This window comes from Acanthochromis polyacanthus, chromosome 19, assembly GCF_021347895.1.
Source record: "Acanthochromis polyacanthus isolate Apoly-LR-REF ecotype Palm Island chromosome 19, KAUST_Apoly_ChrSc, whole genome shotgun sequence".
Classification (NCBI taxonomy): Eukaryota; Metazoa; Chordata; class Actinopteri; family Pomacentridae; genus Acanthochromis; species Acanthochromis polyacanthus.
In genome coordinates this window covers 9,738,517-9,761,561 of record NC_067131.1, presented here as the reverse complement: position 1 = coordinate 9,761,561, position 23,045 = coordinate 9,738,517, and the positions used below count along the sequence as shown (strand labels likewise).

The 23,045-nt window shown below is 42.2% G+C and overlaps 1 protein-coding gene across 4 annotated transcripts in view; it reads right to left on the bottom strand.

Annotated features, from left to right (window-relative positions):
- vti1a (vesicle transport through interaction with t-SNAREs 1A) overlaps positions 1-23,045 on the bottom strand; it is a 119,717-nt gene that overhangs the window by 42,762 nt on the left and 53,910 nt on the right. The gene's annotated exons all lie outside the window — the stretch shown is intronic.

Below are 23,045 nucleotides of genomic sequence, written 5' to 3'. Positions count from 1 at the left end.
TGTAATAGATGTCCAACAGTTGCAAAATGTAAGCATAAAATCTGAAAATCAGCAGATAAAAATGGGAAAAAAGTTCACTTATACACAAAATTTAGACGCCACATCCAGATGTCACCACATTAATACTGGTCTCTAATGACTTATATTCCCTTTGAGACATGTTTGGTCTCAACTGTATAAATATGCAAATGTGGTATTTTTCACCTGGACCTCCTCTGAGTTTTTTAAATAGATATGCGTGCATGTGTGTACTATTTTGTACAGAGACAACGCTCTCTAAAAGGAGTCTTAGACTGGCAGATAATAGAATACTGTAACTATGAGAAGTGCTCAACCTTCTTAAAATACTGAAGTAAATAGACATCAAGTTCTAAGACAACAATACCCCAGCATCCAGGCTGCCAGTGGGGTCCACTCAGCCAATGCAATATTCATTAATCCGTTCTTTTTTAAATGCCTCTCGTCAGTTGTAGATGTAAACACATTAACGCACAGTTATAAAACATCCCCAACAAGGCACCTGACAAGCTTGTCAGTGGTCACTGTCATTTTCCTGTCCCTTGGGTTTGGAATGAGAAAAGAAAACACACAAAAAAAGAAAAGAAAAAAAAACAGATAAACCAAATAAGTTGCCCCCCTCCCTCTCTCCCACCACCACTAAAAAACCCACTGCTGCCATCAATGTAACCATACTGCTACAGCATTAGTGTTTAAAAATGAGGGAGGCAGAGGATGAATCAGGAAAAAAAGGAAAAAAGTGAAGAATCTTTGCATGGATCAAAGACAGGCTTTCAAGCGCACCAAACAAATCCGGAATAAACAACACAGTTGCTGACTGTATTACACTACACAGGTGCCGCACACCAAAGGGCCCACGTGCTGAGCGCCTGTTTGGGGGGAGCAGTGCAAAAATGGGCTACATCTGGCAGCTAAACAAGAGAAGAGAGGGAGAAAGAGAGAAAGATAGAGAGAGAGAGAGTGATATGGAGAAAGGGGATCAGGGAGAAGTAGAAAAAAGAAAAAGCACTGTCAAATGAACGACATTCGTCTCCCATTCATCCCGTCCCTTTTTACCCCCCTCTACACCGTAACTGACTCAAATGTCTCTCTTCCTGCCTTCATTAATTTCTAATCTGGGACGAGACAGATTGAAGGATACCCAGATTAAACAGTGCAGTCAGACAGTCACATGTGACAAATAGGGCAGATTAAAAGACTGAGTGCAGGTATTAATAACCATAAAAATACAAGCCCTCCCCCGTCCCGATTGGAGAAGAACAAGGGATAAACAGGAAGGGAGTTGAAGCGGAAATCTTCTGTTAAAGAGACAAATAAGCACATCTATCCATCTCTGTCAGGGTTGTGGCTGTTTTTTTTAAATAAATGAGTGTGACAAGCACTGCCGCAGCAGAGTGTTTTTGATGGCAAGTGCATTATTGGAAAGGTTTGCAGCGTGTAGAAAGATGGATGAGCTCATGGGAGAAAAGACCTGCGAGGATATTTTACTCAATCATTACACACTTACTGTACGAAGGTATGTTTTTTAATTATGGTTTTGTGAATATTTAAGTCATAGACAAGTTATTCAACAAAAAAGGGAGGGGAAATGATGAATAGGCTTGGCAATGAGCTACCTTTCAGTGGATAAGCATGGAAGCACAGTGGGTTCAGGATTCTGCCTATTGTTGGGAGCTGTGGAGAGCACAGTGCTGGTGTTATCTAATGGCCTGGTCACACTGCCCGAACTTTGCTGGAGCGTTCCTTGAACGGTAGGGAGGGGGGGCCGAATTTCGACAACGCTCGAATGGGAAAAAAAAATCGAAAACACGGGCGTTGGCTTAGCAGTGCGCCGCTGAAGCCGGTGTTGCTTTAGCGTTGGTTTAGCGGTAGCGAACGTGGGTTTAGCGTTGGTTTAGCGGTAGCGAGCGGTAGAGAGTGTTGGTTTAGCGGTGGCGAGCGTTGCTTTTGCGTTGGTTTAGCGGTAGCAAGCGTTGCTTTAGCGGTAGCGAACGTTGGTTAAGCGGTGGCGTGAGCGTTGGTTTGCGTGGCGCGAGCGTTGGTATAGCGGCGTTCTGCGCATGCGGGCGTTGGCTCGGCGGGGGTATAAAGTTGGTTTAGCAGCATACCGCTTGTGACTACGGAGCTGAACGGATCGTTTTGATACAAGTTCTGATAGATTTTTGATAGAAGTCGATAGTTGAAGTTCATCATGCCAGGTGGACAAAAGAAGAGGAAGGCTGGAGAAGGAAAGGCAGCAGCCTCCAAGAAGATCATTACTGAGCAGGCAGCTGAAGCATCCACTGTCTGACCCACACAACTCTGTCTCTCCTTCTCTCTCTTCTCCTTCTGTCAACAGCTTGTTGCAATCTGAGGAGGTTCTGATTCTGCTGCTAGACTAGTGCACCAATCATAGCAAGTCTCTCAGCATCCATGGGGATACAGTTTTACTGTAACTTTGAGCAAATTCGATATAGATGAGGTCTGAACTCAACGGCAACTCGATTCCAAATGAGCTCCCGGTCCATTTCTCCCTGTATTTATAGGCAAATTCTGGTCCCGCTCCGACACCTCTATACCAACACCAAACCAAAGTTCATCGCTGCCATGGATCGCTGCTTCAACGCCCGACACCGTTCCAGCAACCCTGTGTCCGCTCGTAAAACGCTTACAACTGCTCCACCGAAGTTTGTGCAACGTTTAATCGCCGCCCGGGCAACGCTGGCGAAGCAGCGGTGGTCCAGCGTTCAAGATTTCTGCGTTGGCCTAGCGGACCCAAGTGTCCACGACCTTGCGTCTAGTGGTGTCAAACTTTGACTGGGCATTGGTGGAGCGGGGGTGAACTTTGCCGGGGCGGAAAATTGCCCCCTCCTCACCGCTCGCAATATTTTGTGCAGCTCAAAACTTTCGGAGCGGTAGGAGGGCCCCTCCAGAAACATCAGCGGTGGCCGAGCGTATACGGCGTTGCTTTAACGGGGGCCAACTTCTGTTAAACGGTGGTGAACGGTTACGAGCGGTGATGAATTTTTTTCCCCGCTCTAGGAACGCTCCAGCAAAGTTCGGGCGGTATGACCGGGCCTTAAAGAATGATGTAAAAGCAGTCATTATGAGTAGTGCCCTGCCTGCAAACATCAGCCAATGAATGTTTTCTATACTGAGGGACTGTAAAGACTATCTACAAGTAAATGCTTGTCCTTGACAAATCTAACAGCTGCTTAAGTCAAACAGGAAAACTCACATTTCTTTATAATGACTCTAAGTGTTTTGTTAAATTTACATCTCTTTTGTAGAGACCTGGAAGAAGAGAGCTACAATGCACAACCTTGCTCAAGGGGAAGACCTTTCTATACTCTTTACAGAAAATGGCATGCACACCTGGGCGGAAAGTAATGCAATCACTACAAACATGTACCACTGCATGTTTTCTACAGTAACACATTGTACAGACAATCCATAAGTGAATGTCTGTCCTTGACAAATCTAACAGCTGCTGAATAAAACAGGACAAATACGTATTTCTTAATAATTACAGGAAGCGATTTGTTAATGTTACATCCATTTTAAGCCGTAGCAAGAAGAGAGCCACAATGCACAGCCTTGCTCAAGAGGGAGACCTTTCTGCTCTCTTTACACAAAATGGTACATGCAGCAGAAGCAACAGCACAATGCCATTACATAAATACTACTGTTCAAAATCATAATGCTATTACAAGAACGACAAATGATATTGAAGCCATCGGCTCGGAAGTGGCGTTTCCAATAGATAACCATGACGAGAACAATAGAAAATCATTTGCAATCATCAGAACAGTCTTATGAGCTGGCTGCCTAAAAAGGTTTGAAAATTGCTTGTTAGAATAAACGTTTTCCTTGACTGTGCGGTCTCTCTAAAATGTCTTTCTCCCATCACACTGAGCCATTAGACATGCATACAACTTCTCCTAAGGAAATATATAGTGTTTATTGTCTAGTATATGTCTAACAAGCACTTGCATTACTCACTTTTTGGTATATATATTTATGTTTACATTGATCTTATTTAAGTCCCATTGACTAGTGTTGTTTGAAAAACTCGATTTGTTATTGGGGAAAAAACTTACAAGGAAAAAGAAAACATATAATGAAAGGTTCCTCAAGAAACAAACTATTCCCGTTCTGTATTTCGTACTTGATGCAGACTAGGATTACACACCAAAACTGTGGAAAAGTACTGCAAACTAGTCCCTCCTGTAATGTTACCTAAGCACTAAACTCTTGCAGTAATGATAATAAATTGCATGTTCGCTCCTTTAACGATTTCAACATATGACATATTCAAATTTGTACAGTATCTTTAATTGCACAAAATAAAATGAGTACTGAATTTATGACCAGGACAAATATGTGGGTTATTAAGAAAATAGAAACACCAAACAAGACAAATGTACAGTTGATAAAAACAATGCAGAGAGGAGAAATAATTTACTGTTAATGCCCCAGACTTGTTGCTCGTTAGTGTATAAAATATTCCCCTCCTGTTTAAACAGCTATTAACAATTTAAATAACCCTGGCACAGAGGCCTTGCTCTGACTCTCTTGTTAAAGATCCCCGTCCCAAAGGTCCATTTAACAAGCCCATTATTCCATTACATTACATTTACATCAGCACCAGAGAGCCTTAATTTAACTTGTTCCTCTAATGTAACTGTAGAAAAGAATTAATATAGGAAAGTTGAAGGCACAAATTAGACGGAGAGGAAAATAATGTCCGTATTAGGAATTCTTTCCTTTAAATACATGGACGGACTATTGACACAGCAGAGCCCAGCTCTATTTTATCGCAGCTCAACACTTCAACCTTTTGTTAATAATTACAAGGAGGCCAAAAAATATATTTACTGAATAATTACTTTTAGTGTATGAGCTAATGTAATCTGCAACGCTAGAAGAAGTGCTAGAAAATGAGCAGAACAGAGTTGATGCGAGACATTTCGTCTACTCTGATTCTTTGAGAGACTTACAGTGTTCCATCATTTGATAGAAAAATAACCAGCAGTCTTTTCCTAACTGAATAATCATTTCTTTAAGTAAAAATGTTCGTGGGAGGAGCTTTTCTTAAACTTGGGACAAACTTGAAGACTAGCTGAAACCTATAAACACTCGACAAACCACTCAAAGATTGCTTCCGCTAGCTTGCACTGATTTTTTTGTTTGTTTGTTTCGTCTCTCATAGTCAGGAAGCAGCATAAACCTTACGACTGAATAAAAACGCCAAACAACATATCGAACAACTGACCAGTAACGACAGGAGTTCTGCCAGTAGAGCCCTGCAAGAACACCAACTGTCCCTTGTTCTTGTACTTAAACAAACATGGACATCAAACGGCAGCTTGACCTGTTAATATGCGGTGACATTTGCAGTGAAAAGGTAAAAGAAAAAAAAAAGCACCGTGTTTGGGTGAGACCAGAGATGGATAGCGAACAGAAAAAACTGGATGTGGGTGAACTTATAAAAGGACGATTGAGGTAAAACTATTTACTGGTATGTGACACTTAGCAATGCAGAAGTGACGTCATTGATCGCTGATGTCAGTCACAAATATCAAACGCATTCTGGCAGCTGTCAACACCATCCGACCCAGACTGGACTGAACTCAGTCAGGTTCGGTCCAATCAGTTGTCACAGCCAGAGTCTATTCATAATCGTTCCATTGTGTGTCCCGACCTTTAGTCTCCTGTGACAGTAAACTGAATGTCAGCCAGGAGAAAAAAAAAAATTTGATAACATCATCCTGGGATTTAGGATATTGTGTAACAATTAACTGAGAATAAATATCTTTATATGAATATATAATATTATTATGTGTAAAGTGCAACAGAAATGCTAATTTTCTTTCACTGGCACATGTTCTATAAAGAAACTACTAATGATTTATATCTCTAATGTAAATACATCAAACTGCCCACATACAAGTTGCACAGTTCAGGATAATACTGTTCAAAAAGCCAACAATTCTGGTGCCATCCAAACCTCTGTAGTCTTCAACTTTCTCCAGCCCATGGACACATTTAATTGGAGGCATCATCTATTTTACACGAGCTGTTTCATAGCAGTTACACGCTGTCTAAGGGCCTCTGTCTCGCTTACTGTGTTGCATTTTTTGCCTTGCTCCCTGTGTCCCCTGAGCCAAAAGGGTACAAGACCTGACAGTGGTGTGCTCTGAGGTTCAGCACAGCTCCTTTTCATTAAGCAGTTGAGACCACTTTTTGAAGGTTACCACACACACTTATATCTGGACACAAGCCACACACTCCAACAAACGGGCTATGGAAACCCAGGGGAGGGTGGAGGGGAAGTAAGGAGGAGCCTGATAAATGTTAGACCATACATTTTCTCTCTATCCGAGTCTCTCCATCAGTTATACTCACACATCCACACACACATACACAGTGCAGCAGTCAACTTATATGCCTGTGACTCCCAGGTGAATAAAGTTACCTGTCTTTGTACACTTCCAGAGAAGCTTTTTTAAGGACTTTTCAAGTCTACAGCTGCCTGGTGACACACTTTCATCACCCCCATCAAAGTTGTACCCACAATGGGATGTATTTGTAATGCTGAGCCCACAGGCCATGAGGCTAGCGCCTTCGCACTGAGCGATAGCTCAAAATAAAGAGGTGCCAACTGCTAGGTCACAGGGGGGGCATGTAGCATCTGGGGGCTCTGTGATGTTATGACAGATTACTTATAATAACAACAAACTCTATTGCATTTTAATCAGCAACTGTTATATTACAGGAAGGGCAATAAAGGGCTTATTAAACAGGCAAAGAGATTCACCATAGCGCTTCCAAAGAAGTACATTGTCTTCCAACCTGAGATTTTAGCTGCTTTTGTGTTTAACATCTATTTCTTCTTTAACAGAGGTAGTGTTGGGATGGTGAACTTAAAAAGCAGACAAGGTACTAGCCTGTGCTTAGTGGATTAAGCTTTTAAAAAGCCCAAAACAAGGAATATTCTAGGTAGGTTGAAGCTGGTCCATTCCAGTCTATCCTGACTTAGCCCATGCATCGGCCCTTCCCCTTGCATGTGTTTGAGTGGTGGTGGGCAGTCAGGGTGGATTTCTGGGGCCTTTCTTCACTCCGCCAGGCTCTGTTTTATTCATCGCTTGTGCCCTGACCCCGCAGAGCTCCTGTTCTGACAAATCACTTCTGATTAAGACAGATCTCTGTTAGTCAGCCACTCAACTTGGCTTATTCATCATTCCACAGAAAATATCCCTCCCGTTTCCCCCGTCCCTCCTCCTCCCAGCTCGTTTGCCTGTCCGTCAGACCGAAGCAAGGCACAAAAGAAATTTCCGCTGCTGTTTTAAATGGCTGATTATAGACAATTGGTGGATGGAGAGACGTAAGGCCGTCTTATGGGTGATAAGACGCAAGTTTAATGGGTATAAATGACCGGGCGTGTAGGAGAGCAGCTGGTAATAAAGCCATTTGTTTAAAGCTGAACCGGGGTGGAGAGAACTGAAAGCTACATTTTCTTTCTATTTGAGCTCCCCCTCCTCTTTTCCCTTCACCTCAGGCTCAAAGTCAAATTCTCAGATCGCCAGATTTACATTTTTTTTTTTAAACACCAGAAGTCCCCCTCACTCAGATTCAATGAGAATTGATGAGGCTTGGAAAGGAATAGCTTGTTTTACATTTATGAAATTACCCATACCTACATGTCCCCGTGGACACAGCTGTAGAAACTTTGACATGGTCAGTCACATATTACATTGCTTTCATGGGTTAGTAACAATGGAATGTGAATATTTACAGTAAGCGTAATTAGCAACACAGTTAGAGCATTCATATGCAAAGTTCTGCGATAATAAACTACAGTAAACTCTGCTGTGCCAAGGCATCTAGTCAGCCACAAAGCTATTGTGTTAAAATGTCTAACAAACCAGATTAAATTAACCTGAACGACAACCCTGCTGGTGGCAAAGGGCTGAGAAGCAGGAGGAGTGACTGGAGAATGAGGGTTCCTACAAGCAATTTGCCTGGACTTAATCAACCAGTCTCACTGAACCATCCAAATGAAAACTAATGGACTTGGGTGCTTGCTGTGATTGCCCCACATGCAACAATGTGAAAGCAGGAGCAGCGCTTTCCGAGGTCCTCAATTAAAAAAAACAGGGAATTTCTACAGACGGCTGGTCAGCCTATACACCTATTCCACCACCACTCATAACCCAATTGGTCAATTGTGAAGCTCAAACAGTGCTGACTTATTAATTCCATTTCCAGCACTGGGAAATTATTTTTTATGTGTTGATTAAACTCAGTCAAAACCATAAAAAAAATGTATGAAGTGTAGAATTAAAAACTCATATCTGAATGAGCTAATTTGTGTATGCATTATTCATCGTGCTGACATTTTGTCACACAATTGTGCTGACCACATTGCAACAAAAATATAAAAAGTAAATAGTACATGAATGAAAACAAGAAAACAAAAACACACTACTACATTAAACTTCATCCAACCAGTGAAGCTAAATAACAAATTCAGTCTTTAAGTGCTACAATTTAAATAATTAGATTTTATTATCACTTGAGTACATTATGGCCTTAGCATATAAGCACAGTAATGCCATTATGACCATATCTTAGCTTGGGGTCAAAATGATGTAAAAATAAAGAGTGTAGTGCAGGATAAATTAAATAGAGGCACATTGTGTAGGATTTGGAAGACAAGCACATTAAATAAATCTCAGCTTCAGCCATAATGCCATTACTAGTTAGAGTATAATTAGGGGAATACAACTTGTCAGTTGGTCATAATCAAACACAACATCTGATTTAACAACCTCTAGTGGAAATGACTGAGGGGAAGAAAGTTTGTCGGAAATGGACTCAGGGAGAGATATAGGGAGGCGGGGGGGAGGAAGAAAGGGAAAACTTGACGTTCCTCTGGTTCGTTTTCAACAGTTTAGGAGCGTTAATCATCACATTACTGTTGATTAAAGGCTTTTACGTCTCTAATCAGAAAGTTGACAGGCAGATCAAAGAGCGAAACACAAATTTCTTGCCTTTTAATTATCTGTACAACACCACACCTCGGGCAGCTCTTGCCTGCCTATCTCCTCAAACTCAGCGAAAGACTGCGAAAGGAGATCTAACACTTTACAACAGTTCATTATCCAATAAAGTGGGAGATGGGGGAGAGGAAATACACACGGCAACACACAAAAATCACACGCGCACACAAAGGCTTTAAGGCTTTATGATTAGTGAAAACCTGGGGGAGGCCAGCAGTCTTCTTTATTAACATGTCCTGAATTGGAACACCTTAATTATGTTTGTCAAAATCGGACTTGGCGTCAAGCTCATTTGCATGTTTTGACAAGGCCTGTTGGGAGGCTCCCTCTATTTTTCCACAGAGTGCTAGGAGCATTTAGCACTTTCCAGCACCGACTGATAATAGGTTTTTGTTGCTAAATGAATGAAATAACTTGTTAAATGTGCTTTGTTGGATGCGCCCACCCAGCCCCACTGCAGAACTGTTGCAAACCACCGAGTGAAGTACACACAAAGGAGCCTCTAGACTGTCTTGATCAATGCTTGATCACCACTCCTGTTCAAACCGATGAGGATACGACGCCTTCTGCGGCCCGACTGCCCAGCTGTTCCCTGTCAAGTGATTTAGACATGAAAAATCTGTACTACTTTTACAAAAGATTTGGCATCGCTTTGGAGGTTCTCAATAGTGTTGTACGTTCCTTCGCAGACTCCGCGCACCAACAGATTGCTACCTGACTCATGATCACATTTCATTTGAACACAAGAAAGCTACGGACCACACCCTCCCTTCCCCCACTAACAGCTTACTAAATGAATCCTCGTTACGTCAATGATATGTAAAACAAGCATGGCTGAAAACAAACAAACAATCTGTGGGGACACGGGACTGTCGGCGGCAATTTAGCAGCGGAGAAAAAGGAAGGCATGAAAGTGAGGCATCAAAACATTAGCCTGAACGGAAGGCGCAGGCCATTAGAAGTGGTAGCACAGGCAGGATCTGACAGTTGGAAACACTTAAAGATTATTTTCCTCAAACTTTGAATTCATTAAAACACACGAGCTGAGAGAGGGTGCCCAAAACGGCAAAAAGGAGAGGGCTGAGCAGCAGTAAAGCTAGTAAGGGGTTGCACTGAAGAAGCCAGTTCAGTCTCTATGAATAAAGCTCAGTTTCTTGGTATTGTCACGAGTTTTTTGGTAACATCTGTCATGCTTCGTCTCTTTAACTTTGAACATGACGCCTAGATTTCCAGCACTGGTTTACATGCACAGTAAATAAAGCCTGATAATTTGCAACTAATGTAAACTAAGCTAATTAAACAGTACAATGTTAGAACTTTTTTGGCTGATCTGAAAAGATTGTTTGCAATATTTGCAGGAATTAAGTAACCAAAACTGAAGGAATATTGGTGCAATTTTTTTTATTTTAACTTAAGGGAGAAAAGACTTCTTCCACTTTACTATTTTTTTTACTAGACAGACAGGAGAGCAGAATGAACTACAAAATGTTCCTTTCTTGTACTACAACTTTGACATTTTATGGTCATATTGGAGGCATTCATTTACCACTACAGGGAACAGTTGCTCTCTTATGGGCACATGATACATCAAATTGTCTTCAAGCAAATTTAAGGTGCTCTGAAAATTTCATTTGAGCGGGCAACAGTGGAGTCTGTTATCAGAGCGCCACGTCATTGCCGCTGCTCCGACAGACAGCACAGACACAAGTTTGTGTTTTACTTTGGGGTAACACCATCACACTTCCCTGCTCTGGTAAAAGGAAAATAATACTGCTATTATAGAGGAGAATGAGGCACAGAGGGGACTCACAAAAGAGAGACACATCATGCGCCTCATTTAACAATGGCCGAGGCCACAGAGTTGAAGGCAGATTATTGTCAGCTGCCACTGTGAAAACACATAACACGGCACGACATGTGATGGCATGTCAAAGCTCTAGCGCACCGTGTACATTGTTTATCTGTGCTTACTTTACATTGTTCCCTCACAACATATTGCAATTTCAACCTGTTCTGAAGAATCCCAGCAGTAAAGCATTCTCATTGAAAGGCCCATCTTAGAAAGCGGATAGAAATTCTGTCAAGTGCAAGATTTTACTTAAAACATGAGTACTGCACAACAGATGAGACTTTAGTGACTGCCGGGACCTAGTGAGGTAATAAAAAAAGACAGATGTAGGCAACTTGTTGCTTTAATACTGATATACAAAACATGTGCTGGGTATTTACCTGCATGTTGCATTACTTGACATCCAGGCCCTTATATATAAAAATGATTTAACCTCTTTAACCTGCCAGGCATTCCAGCAATGTAAACAAAATTTTATGAAAAACATGTCAACTAACCATAACAGCCATAGAAAGTTCAATAGTAAATATTTAAATGTTGTTTGCGAACATAATGTCGAGGTCACTCAGTAAATAAAATAACATTTTTTGCAAAAAATTCCATCACGCAAAATTATTCAACCTCCAAAGTCAGGTTTTAACCATAATATTCTTTGACCTTTTTGGCCTCCAACGTACATTTCGGATCATTTCAAGTTTCTGGCAACTCTCTGTTACAACTTGAGCCCAAATCTCATGTAGAAAAGATTCCAGCTCACTAATATTCTGTAGAGTTCATAATATTTTTGCTGAATCCCACCAAGACATTCACCGGGAATCCAATCCTGAGAAAGAGATGGCCACACATGGGAATTTCAGGAACAATTTCCAAACTGAACTTGGTTTAACTTGGACATATGCTTGGGATCAGTGTCATGCTGGAAAGTCTGAGGATTACCAAGTACTGAATGAAACACTGAGGGCAACACATTCTTTTCTTCAGATCTTCAGAATGTTCTGGTATTTTTTTTAATTTTAGTTGCAGCAGCAGCAGCAGGACGGACACAACAGTTGGGATGGTGTTCTTCTTGTCATGCAAGTCCTTCTCATGGCAGACTTACTGCTGATCCATAGATCCAAACAGTTCCAGTGCAGTTTCATCACTCCAGAAAACAGCCTTTCAGAACTCTACGGGCCTATCCAATTGTTTTCTTCAAGCTGACTTTTATGTGCTTTTGGTCAAGAATGGAGCTCAGGAAAGTTTTCAGCTTAAGCGTCTTGCTCTGGTGTTCCTTTTCTGCTGATACTTTGGTTGCTGCTTTCATTAGGTTCCCCCACAAGCCTTTAGAAGTAATACACAGCTTCTTCTGAGCTGTTTTCCATGAATTTCTGATTCCCCTTGGAGAAATTTTGTTCTTTCTTCCAGGAAGGTTTGCTGCTATAACATGAATTTTAAATTGATGGTATGGCACCGTCTTGAAACTCTTTCTTGTAAACCACTGTGTTTTGATGCAATTAAATAATTTCTTCTCTCAGTTTTCAGACAGTTCTTTTATCTCTGCCACATTGGTTAATAAACTTGAACATAGGGGGGATTTATTCTGAGTTAAAAAGAGCAACTAGGATCTCCTGATCAGCAGACACAGAAGGAACATGAGCTGAACTTCTGAATTTGTTTGTCAATTGACTAATTCTAATATCCCCAAAATAAATGTAATCTAACACTTTGCATCACTGCTGAGGTGACTAGTGTCTCCTGCTCCTCATTTTAAACTAAAACAGCCTAAGTGAAAACCCAACATGCCTGCCATTGTATTCCACACTAATGAAGCATATCTAAGTTTTAAGACATGGCAGAACGAATTTAATCTACCTTGTAAGAGGCCTTAGCACCATCAAATTAATTATTCATAAAGGACATGATATTATAACTCAATTGTCAACTCTGTAGCTGGCCCTTTTCTAAAACCTCCCCCTGCCTGTCGCTCTCTTTTGTCTCGGACTCTCTTCCTTTTATAGCAAGTCCTTCGCTTTTAATCTATAACAGAGCAATACACACTGTCACTGTCGCTGCTGAACAAAATAATTTTCTTCTTTTTTTTTGAAGTTTGCTGATGAATATGACAATAGGATAGAGGAGAGTTTCTACGATTGGTGCAGCTCCCTGTGGGTTTTACAGTATGCTGATGGGGCCAGCTTCACCGTAGAGAAAAAAGAAAGATACATAGAAAGAGTCATCAAGTCTGTAATAACACAACCTCAGATACCTTTCATTTTCCCCTCATGAATAATGGATGCCATGTGGCAAAGCTAATCTCGCCATAATGCTGCTTAGACAGGTTGGTCACCAGGAGGGGGGACAAAATTTCTTTTACACACAGTGGTTCTTTTAGCCAGGTGTCATTTTCTCTTCAGGGGTAGGATGATGGTATGCGACCCTGTCATGATTGACAGCAACAGCAGCTGGAATGGCTGCAACACCCTATAGTGAGAATCTAATACTAATATGTTGATTCCTTATGAAAGTATGTGGATAGTCTGTGGAAATCAGCATGTGTTCAACACCGCCAGACAACCAAAAGAAAAAAAATGCCACCAACAACTCTAATGCTTTCAATACATTTACAGTGACAGAGTATCCAAGCTCAAGTACAAGCCTTGCACAGATGGTGCTACAAGATCAATCAGCGCCACACAGCACCAGTATGTACGGCATACTGTATTTGCACAATTGTTCTGTAAATACATACTTACAACATGAGTGTGTAAGAGCTCAGTATCGGGTTAGAAGAGAAGCTATGTTGTTAACAGTATCAGGCTGGAAGTACTTCAACCTAGTAATGTTACAAACACATCTTCAGAGGATCAGTGTTGGCTGTTTACATTACTTCAAATGGAAACTTTATTGCATGGACTAGCAAGAGCCTGTGAACGCAAGTAACAACCACCCAAATAGTTTTCTTGTCTCTTGACTTATTGAGCCTAAAGACAAATTCATGGTTTTCACATGACTGGAGCGGATTTTGAAAGGGTACAGCGAACGCGCACATGATTCTATTCCTACTACAGCAGCATCGGCCTGCTTCTCAGACACTCGCATTGCCCTTTATATTAAAAACAGAAAAGCACACAGGGCTCCTGTGGCTGTTTCTGAAAGGCCAGCTGTGACTTTGCACTTTTTCTGGTATATGCAAACTAGTTATCGATTGGGTTGTAGCACCACAGCAGTCAGATTATTGTCAGCTGTGTTGAGCACTGTGGGAAGATACAGCGCAAGATTGACGGAGAACGTAAAACATCTTAGCGTGTTTGGTCACCATCGATTGAAAATATGTAGCAGTCAGACCACCTCCAAAGTCTGGTAGCAACTACTTCAGTTACAGCTGTTTCAACGATGAAGGAAAAAGGTGTGGATGACAGAGAACCTCCTATTTGACAATGCAGACAGTGCAGACCATTTAAGTCGTCCCAAATTTCAGGATGAACACTTGTCCGCTTGGGTGGATGACCCTTGTGGACACTGAAAGCATGAATTAGCCTTACACTGTTAGAGGGGAAGTTTACTATCATTTGAGAGTTAGAAAATGTAGACTGTCTACCCTCAACTTAACTGTGCAAATAGAATGTATATGTAGGCATTCAGTCAAGTGCCTGTTGTCAGCCAAAGCCCAAATTCTTAGCAATGACATGAATTTATCTTTAGTCATTGTAAACACTAGGGGGGCAAAAACTCCCAGCACTCCAAGTCCAGTTTCTGGGCACTTAAAAAGTAGAATATTCATTCAGTATTTTCATTTGCCTGTAAAGACTACCATTCTGTGCTTGCTGGACATTTGGTTTAGGAATTGATGGCATTAAGGCACATTGTGTAGCCTTTGACCCCTAGTGGATCCATGTATCAATGCTTTTATGATTTTCACTGATTGGCAGCAGCAGTAAAGCAAAAGACAGCATAGCAACACACCAGCCTAGGCAATCAGCGTAGTGAGAGACATTGAACGTCAACGTAATTCTCACTTTTTCACAAATAGGGCACCTTGAGCAGACAAAAATTTATGAAATAGGTATAACAAGTGTTTCCTTTGTGAGAGTGCACTGACAGCTACTGCGTGTGAGCCTACTAATCTGTTATTCTGAATATTTATGGCAGACACTGGAAACTATCACAGTATAATTTATACAGCTCTAAGGTTATCTCTCAAGGTTTTATGTGCAACACAATAGTATAATCAATAGAAGCAGACCCAAGCAGGCTTCATATAATAACTTTTGTTTGACAACTTTAACAAGAGCAAAAAAAATTAAAGGACTGAGCAGGAAGCAAAAATGTAAGAATATTGAATTGACCGATGAAATGTATCCTGAAATGCCCATGTGTTTTTGTTGTGTAAGATCTCATTTCAGAGGCGAGCAAGGCTAGGATTTTTTGAATGTATTTTTAAAAACCATTGCTGAATAGAACAGCATTTCAAAAACGAACAGCAGCTTGAAATAATATTTTGTAAACTTTGAATTCCTATCAAACATTTATTGATTTTTAAGATTATACCAGTTTCTGTTGGACAAAAAGCGAGAATTTCAGCTGGCAGTGTACCTCTTGCAAACATCATCTGCATGAGAGATAAGGTACAGTGCAGTGCGGCCATTACAGCTGCAATACAAGCCGTGACGGTGGGCTGTCTTTGTATGCTCCATCCCCTGATTGTAATTGAGGCCGACGCGTGACAGCCCCCCATGTGCCCTCTCTGCAGTGGCCTGGGGCAGAGGGCATGCTGACAGAGGAGGCACTGGAGACGGTGGCACAGGGTCCTGGCCTGGCACGGCCATGGCATGGCACCCTTAGGGGCACTGACCCTCCCACTCTCAACCCACCGCTACTTTCGCTGCGTCACCTCTGTCACCAGGCATCTCAGAGGCTAACGAGAGGGCAGTCGAGACTGTTTAACAATTCCACCACATCCGTTAGCTGGGTATGCAAGCAGCTCTTTTTTCATCCCTACTGTCAGTGTTCCTCTCCCCCTGCTCTGAGACCTTTGGTGCAATAAGTGTCAGCCTGAGGAGACAGGCGCTCATCAACACTTTATACCTGGGAGGTATATTAATGCTGTGATGGGTTCCTGGAAGAGGAAAGGAAAAAAAAACCTTTGTCCTCGTAGAGAGAGATAAAGGACAAAGCCTTGGACAACTTTTGAGGACGTTAACTTTGGCCGTGTTTGTGTGGATATCATGCGCACGAGGCATGTCAATCATCTAATGTAAAGCAGTATCTCACAAAACACTGCGTGTTCAATTGAAATGCCAATACTTGGTCATGTGATTCTAAAAGAAGCGATATTTATATAAAGTTCTCTTGATGAATAAGTAACTGAGATAGATAGGAATACATGAGGTTGGAGAGAGTGAGGCAGTTTCAGGGAGAGAACAAGCATGAGAGACAGAAAACGCGCTAGTTTCTCTGCACAGATCCTCCCCACCAGGAACCCAGTTACAAATGAAACTCCACTTCCACAACAAGTGGAGCTGGAATCCTACAGGGGCCTTCTGGTATCCAGTTGGAGATACATAATTAAAGGAACACGGAGTGGGAGCATGTTATTACCAATGTTTTCATTAGGCCAAGTTAACACATGGATCTCCCCCAAGACCTACAGACAACAGGCAAGAAAGTGGATGGAATAGGAAACTGTCTATTGGGGTGTAAAACTCTGTTCAAGAACTGTTCGTATTAGTGCTGGTTCTGCATCTCCCCAACTCTGTCCATACCGCTAGTCTATAAAAACATTTAATTTTGACATCAGAAATATGAGAAGCATGCACAGGCCTGCTTTTTTCTTCATGATATTTTCACTCTTTTCCCCAACATCCAGGCTTAAATTAGCCAGGATTTTTAAGATCAGGGACTGTTTTTTAGGCTATGAAAAATGGATTAAATGAAGAGGAAGTCTGGCCTAATGAGCTCCCTGGGCTATGGAGCAGCAGGGACCATGAGGGGAAAGAAGGGAGACGAGGCAAGCCTTTGAGGAAGAAGGGGCCGCAGCCATGCCCAAAGTGTGCCAGCTTCTCCTCGCTTTAGCGCCAATGGCACAGACGGCACCTGGGCAAAGCTTGGCCACCCTCGTCTTGTGCCAAAGGAAAAGAGAGGCAGAGCAGCAAGTGTGCGCTGAACCTGAAAACTTCTATTGGCCATCTTGTTTTTCTTTGAGACACTTTTATATTTCTATTTGGACTCTTTTTGTTGATGGTTCAGCCTTCGAGTGGGGAAATTAATTTCTAAATTACTGTGTGTTAGCCTGTATATTTCTTCTATTAGCAGTACTGGCAGGCATACTAGCAAGTGTGAAAAGTCGGGATCTTGAAGATAAACAGCCATCGCACTCTTATTGAAAATGAATGAGCACTTAATAAATGGGTCAAATAAAACACAACTAAATATTAAAGCAATGGAGCTAATCTTAGACTTTGGTGAACAGAACATGAGTCATCAAGTGTTAGATCATCGATGCAAAATTATTGTCATTTTTTTGCATATGTTCTTTTTTTTTTTTTTACCGGCTTTACAAAAACTATATGATAGTTTCCAATCAGTGTACAACAGGATTTACGCCCTGTCTATTATTTGTAAATTACAAGAAAAAAATTCGCTGGAGTTGTGTAAAAAACTCATGTTAAGAAGTGCAGCTTTGCCTTTTTAAATGCAGCACATACTGTCCAATTTGCTCTGGCAAACACAATAAACCGAGCAGCTTGTACAAAGTTCTTCTGAGTCTTTATGCCCAAAGAATGACGAGAACCACCTACAGCAGTGGATGAGAGGAGGCGAGGTCTACGGACAGGGAGAGAAAAAGGGAGAGGAAGGAGGAAGGGATTACTCTGGCAGGTAGTGGCTCCTGGACGCCAGCCAAAATAAAGAAAGAGGGGAAGAGAAAACAAAATAGTTGGAGACAAATATCTCCACTCACCTTTAAGAAATACAGGTCAAAAGGAACACAGAGAAAGACAGAGAGAGACAACAGTCACGGGGGAGGACGGAAGGGGGAAGAAGGGGGAGTATTGCTGGCACATTCTTCAGCTACTTTTCCTGACAGCGATTAGAACCTGTCAGAGCCTCTCAACCTGCCACTCCTCTCCCCTCATAGGAGGCCTGTCATTACAAATAGCCCAGATTAAAATACCACACTCCCGGGGCACAGGCCTTGACCCCCACCTACTCCACATCGCCAAATGTCTACCCACACATTCACCCACCCTGTCAAATGGGAAGGAGGACGGGGAAAAAAAACGAGTGGAAGGCTGGCAACGGTGAGAGGGCAAGAGGACTGTGAGGGAAAAATGAACAGAGCAATGGGACCTTTGGTTGGAAATAGACAAGGTGACCTAAAAAAGGAATATGGTTGAAGAGGAAGTGGAAGAAGGGTCAAAAGAAGCACGAGAAAAACGCAAAAAGACAGAGCAAAATACATACTATAAGTGGGAAAATGACATGAAATCGAGGTCTGAAGTAGCACACTGAAACCTGAGATTAATTCCTCCATGTGCTTTTCTAAGACTCTCTATGCAGTAATTTTTCCAATTAAGGCTAGGATCCCACGCTGCTAATAAGCTCTCGATTTGTGTGAAAAGCTGGACAGTTCTTTCACATTTGTCCCGCACCTGAGATACACAGCAATGCGGTTGCATTAGGCTAATGGAAACAAAGCACCGAGAAGTGCGGCAGGCTTTCAGCTCGGGCCTTCTGTAAACGTCAGCTTGTATTTGTGTATGAAGCAGACATATGCAAACAGAGAATAATGAGTCCAATGTGTCCCGGATCTATCTGGTGCCAACGTGAATCGTCTGTCCTGACACTGAAAAATGACCTATCTCAGCAAGATTTGGAGGGGGGGGGGGGGCGCTGTGTGTGACAGTCACCAGCACCGCGCTGACAGCCCAATAGACTAGAGGAGGAAGGCATCATTAGAATCACACACACAAATATACAAATACACACATCAGCGCACAAATATTCATGTACAGAATAGTCACATACACTCCATCAGACAAGAGAAAATGTGTGCATGCCTGCTTGCACAGAGGAAAGAAAGAAAGCATCTCTTGACTGATACTTTCTACCTCAAACAGAGCATGACGTCGTGGCCGCTGTCATGTCGCAGTGGCAAGCACACTACGCCAGAGCCAGTCAAGGCTAAACAGAACCAAAACAGACAGGAAAAAAAACGATTATATGACACACGACGTCTCAGTTATGCATACCCTTAATATAGGCATAAACACATGACTGAGCATAACTCCACAGGGCATGACATAATACAATGCACACATCACTGCCATAAAATGTTATTAAAATAGATTAGCCTGAAATTACCTGACAGTCTCGCGAGGTACAAATAAATGTCCATATGGTGTCATAAAAAGAAGCACCTGCTGCGGGTTAGATACCAACTTAAATCAGTGCGGACACCTTTTAGGTGCTGCAGCGAAAGACAGAAGTGAAATATTAACTCACAGGGACTGCTACCAAACACATCAAATCAAAGCTTGACCTGAAATTCTATTTTTCATTTTCAGCAATCAAAATAGCAGCAAACTCATCTTTGATACAGGGAGAAGTAGCGAGAAGACAGCATTAGCTCGCCAGGATGAATTTAAATGAGCGAACCTGCGCTAATAATTCTGCTCATGAGTCCGTCCCCCGAGAGGAGATGACAACTGAATGATGTGTAATTAGGCCCATCACTTGTTTAATTGTACAAACAGAGGCTGGAGGACGTAAACAATAGGAATAAAAGCAAGTCTGCGAGGAAACTTTTTACATAAACACTTGATAAATGATGTGAGAAATGCAATTCCTCTAAATCCAAAGCATTGCTAAAAGCGCCACCGCTGCTCAACATAACTTGTTCTGAGACATTCTGACCTAACAAACACCTATTTAATTAGCAATATTTGACTGTATGTGATGAATCTCGCGTGAGGTTTTCAAATTCTTGCCAGTAATAGTGAGAAACCTGTTGGTTCGTTCTGTACTCCTCATTACAGAGAAAGCAAAGACAGAAGGAGGGGTACAAGGAGGTGACAGAAAAAGACAGATATCTCAAGTGACATGTTGAGACATAAACAGCTGATAGTTATCTGTGCACCAAGCCCAGTTTATGTTGCTGTGAGTTAGGCTTACAGCAATGACGTCTGGGACGGGAGAAACACAATCCAGAGACATTTTATGACAGACAACCATCACACTTCTGCAGAGTTGTCAAGTAGCCACAGCCACTGAATGAGCCATTTGGAGCTATACTGCTTAGAATACTTGCAGCGTACTTTGAGGTAATGTCACTTAGTAAATGTCCAGTCATGTCAGGACGCTGTAAATTGGCTAAAGCGTTTGATGAGTGTTGTTTTGCCACTGTGCAACTGACAATGTTCCAAAAAAAAAACAATAGTGGAGTTATTAAATCAAACCGTGGCATGACCTGAACAGAGGCGTGCCTCAGTTTGCAAGTCAGATTACCTCAAGGCAGATATTCCACCATGAGGCGGGAACACCTTAATACATCCTACACCCTCTTTTCTCCACTCAGGTCGCGCTCTCCAAAAAAAGTATGAAAAAAAAAGTCCCTCATCTAATTAAAATAACAAACAAAAAACCTGGCTGCCAGCTGCGCGGTATTCATGCGGTATATCATACCTAGACGGTACAAGCATATAATGTATAATGTATAGCCCACTCGCCCACCACATGTGAAAAATATGTACATATTCCAAAACAATGAGGTGGTACACAAGTGCAAGTGGCAAGAGGGAGAGGGAAGGAGAGAGAGAGTGTGTGTCTACGTGTGCAGACAAACTCCCGATAGTGACCCCATACCTCATCTCCAGGGCATAAATAAACATGTGTGTGTGAGCGTGCCTGTGGATTATAATCAGAGAGAAAAGGGAATCAAATTTATTCTGCAGCTGTCATTAATATTTCAGGGCTGTTACTGTAGCCCATGTGAAAGAGCATGAATGATTAATTTAGACATCACCTCTGTCACAATTCCTTACCAGACCTGGTCCGTGATCCACCTTTGAGAGTAGTAAACAAAAGGTGGGTTCTGCCTCTTTTTTGTTGTGGTCTAGTTTGGGCTGTTCCTGTCTGGCAAGCAGGAGGAGGGAGGAGCGGGGACAAGGTGCTGTGCTGTGTTGTTGGACAAGTTGGCTGCCTTTGCGGTTTGCCTGTGACATTCAGGTGTTGTGAGAACAATAGTTGGTGTAGGAATCAGAGCTACAACTGAAGGCGAGAGCTATTGCAAGATCTGAGTGATAGTGGAGGGTGACTATATGCTTAGTCATGCAACCTAACAAGTCCTAACAGTGTGCTGATCCACTCAGGTTCAACTACACTTGGATAAAAAGCTAACTTCTGCAGCACCAACTGCATACACACACACACACACACACACACACACACACACACACACACACACACACACACACACACACACACACACACACACACACACACACACACACACACACACACACACACACACACACACACACACACACACACACACACACACACACACACACACACACACACACACCAGCAGCCACCCCAAAACTACTACTAAAGGCCTGGATGGTAACAAAACTCAAGATAACAGCCCTAACAGCATGAACCAAACACAACTATTCAACCCATTAGTCTGCAAATCAGACACATCAGTTGCCCAAACACTCTGACAGGCACGCGTTAACACCCTCATTCCAAGTCGATGGATGAGCATCTTAACTGCTGACGGATGGGGAGGCAGCGGCGAGGTCCAATCAAACTGACATGTGCCCCATACCTGTGTTTTTGATTTGTATTTGGGCTTTGTGTGACGTTTGTCTGACAAGTGGAGATCACAAGGAGACAGGCTCCATCTATCAGACCGCTGATGCCACTGCTGCCGTCTCCAGAGCCTGAGGGCGTGGTACATATACGTACGTGTGTGTCTGGGTGTGTGTGTGATAGACCGAGTTGTCTATAGTCTATATTTGTCTATCAGAAAACTATTGACTGGTTTTGTGTACATTTGCGCAAAGATGCAAATTCATGTGTTTATGTACGTTTTAAAATCTAATATAGTAAACGTTCAAGTACATGCATGTGTGAGTGTGTATGTGAGAGTGTGTGTGTGTGTGTGTGTGTGTGTGTGTGTGTGTGTGTGTGTGTGTGTGTGTGTGTGTGTGTGTGTGTGTGTGTGGCTACCTGCAGAGCAGTGAGCCCACAGGGGCAAACCGAGAAAAGGATGACACTGATGCGATGTGTTGGCATGTGCCCTCGGGTGGTTTTGGTGTGGTTGTCATCTTGTTGTTTTCATACAGCTCCCCCTTCGTCATACCCCGCATTATTCAAATAACGCGCCCCAAAGTTCCATAAATAAATAATGAATTCGCAACTAGATGGATTGATGAACAGTGATGGAGAAGTATGTGTTTTTTGTTTTTTGGGTGTCTTTTTTTTTTTTTGCACAGATTTCTTGTTGTTTGGACAAAGTCTTTGACAGGCACTTTTCTCTTGGGAGACTGAGCTTATCAGAAAAAGAAGTGCTGGGTTGGAAGGATGCTGTCTCGCTGAGCTGTGTGCGTGAGTGCGTGTATGTGTGTGTGCGAGGATCTATTCTAATTCAAACCTTTGCTTGGCTTTTTAAAAATAAAGTAGTTCCACTCTCTAAAATAGTTATCTGGATAAACTGGCTGTGTCGGTCAATAACTTGAAAGAAACAACCAAATGTGTCAAGAGGTCAAACTCAACAAGAAGAGCAGAAAGATACACTATACATAATACAATGGAGTACAAAAACGCACACTTCCTCTCCCTTTCTCTTTACCACACACACACAGAAACACACACAGACACACACACACACACACACACACACACACACACACACACACACACACACACACACACACACACACACACCGGAAATTAGCATGATAGAAGATTACATATTGGATCACACACTCCTGAACTTATTTTTCACATATATACATGTTGCAACACCCCACCCCTTTCTCTAAACAAATCTCCATAGCTTATGGGACCTAAGGAGGTCAACGTGCATCTAAAACTTCCTTGTCTTTCCCCAGAAAAAAAATGTGTGGGACTTGAAAGCAGCGGCAACTCGC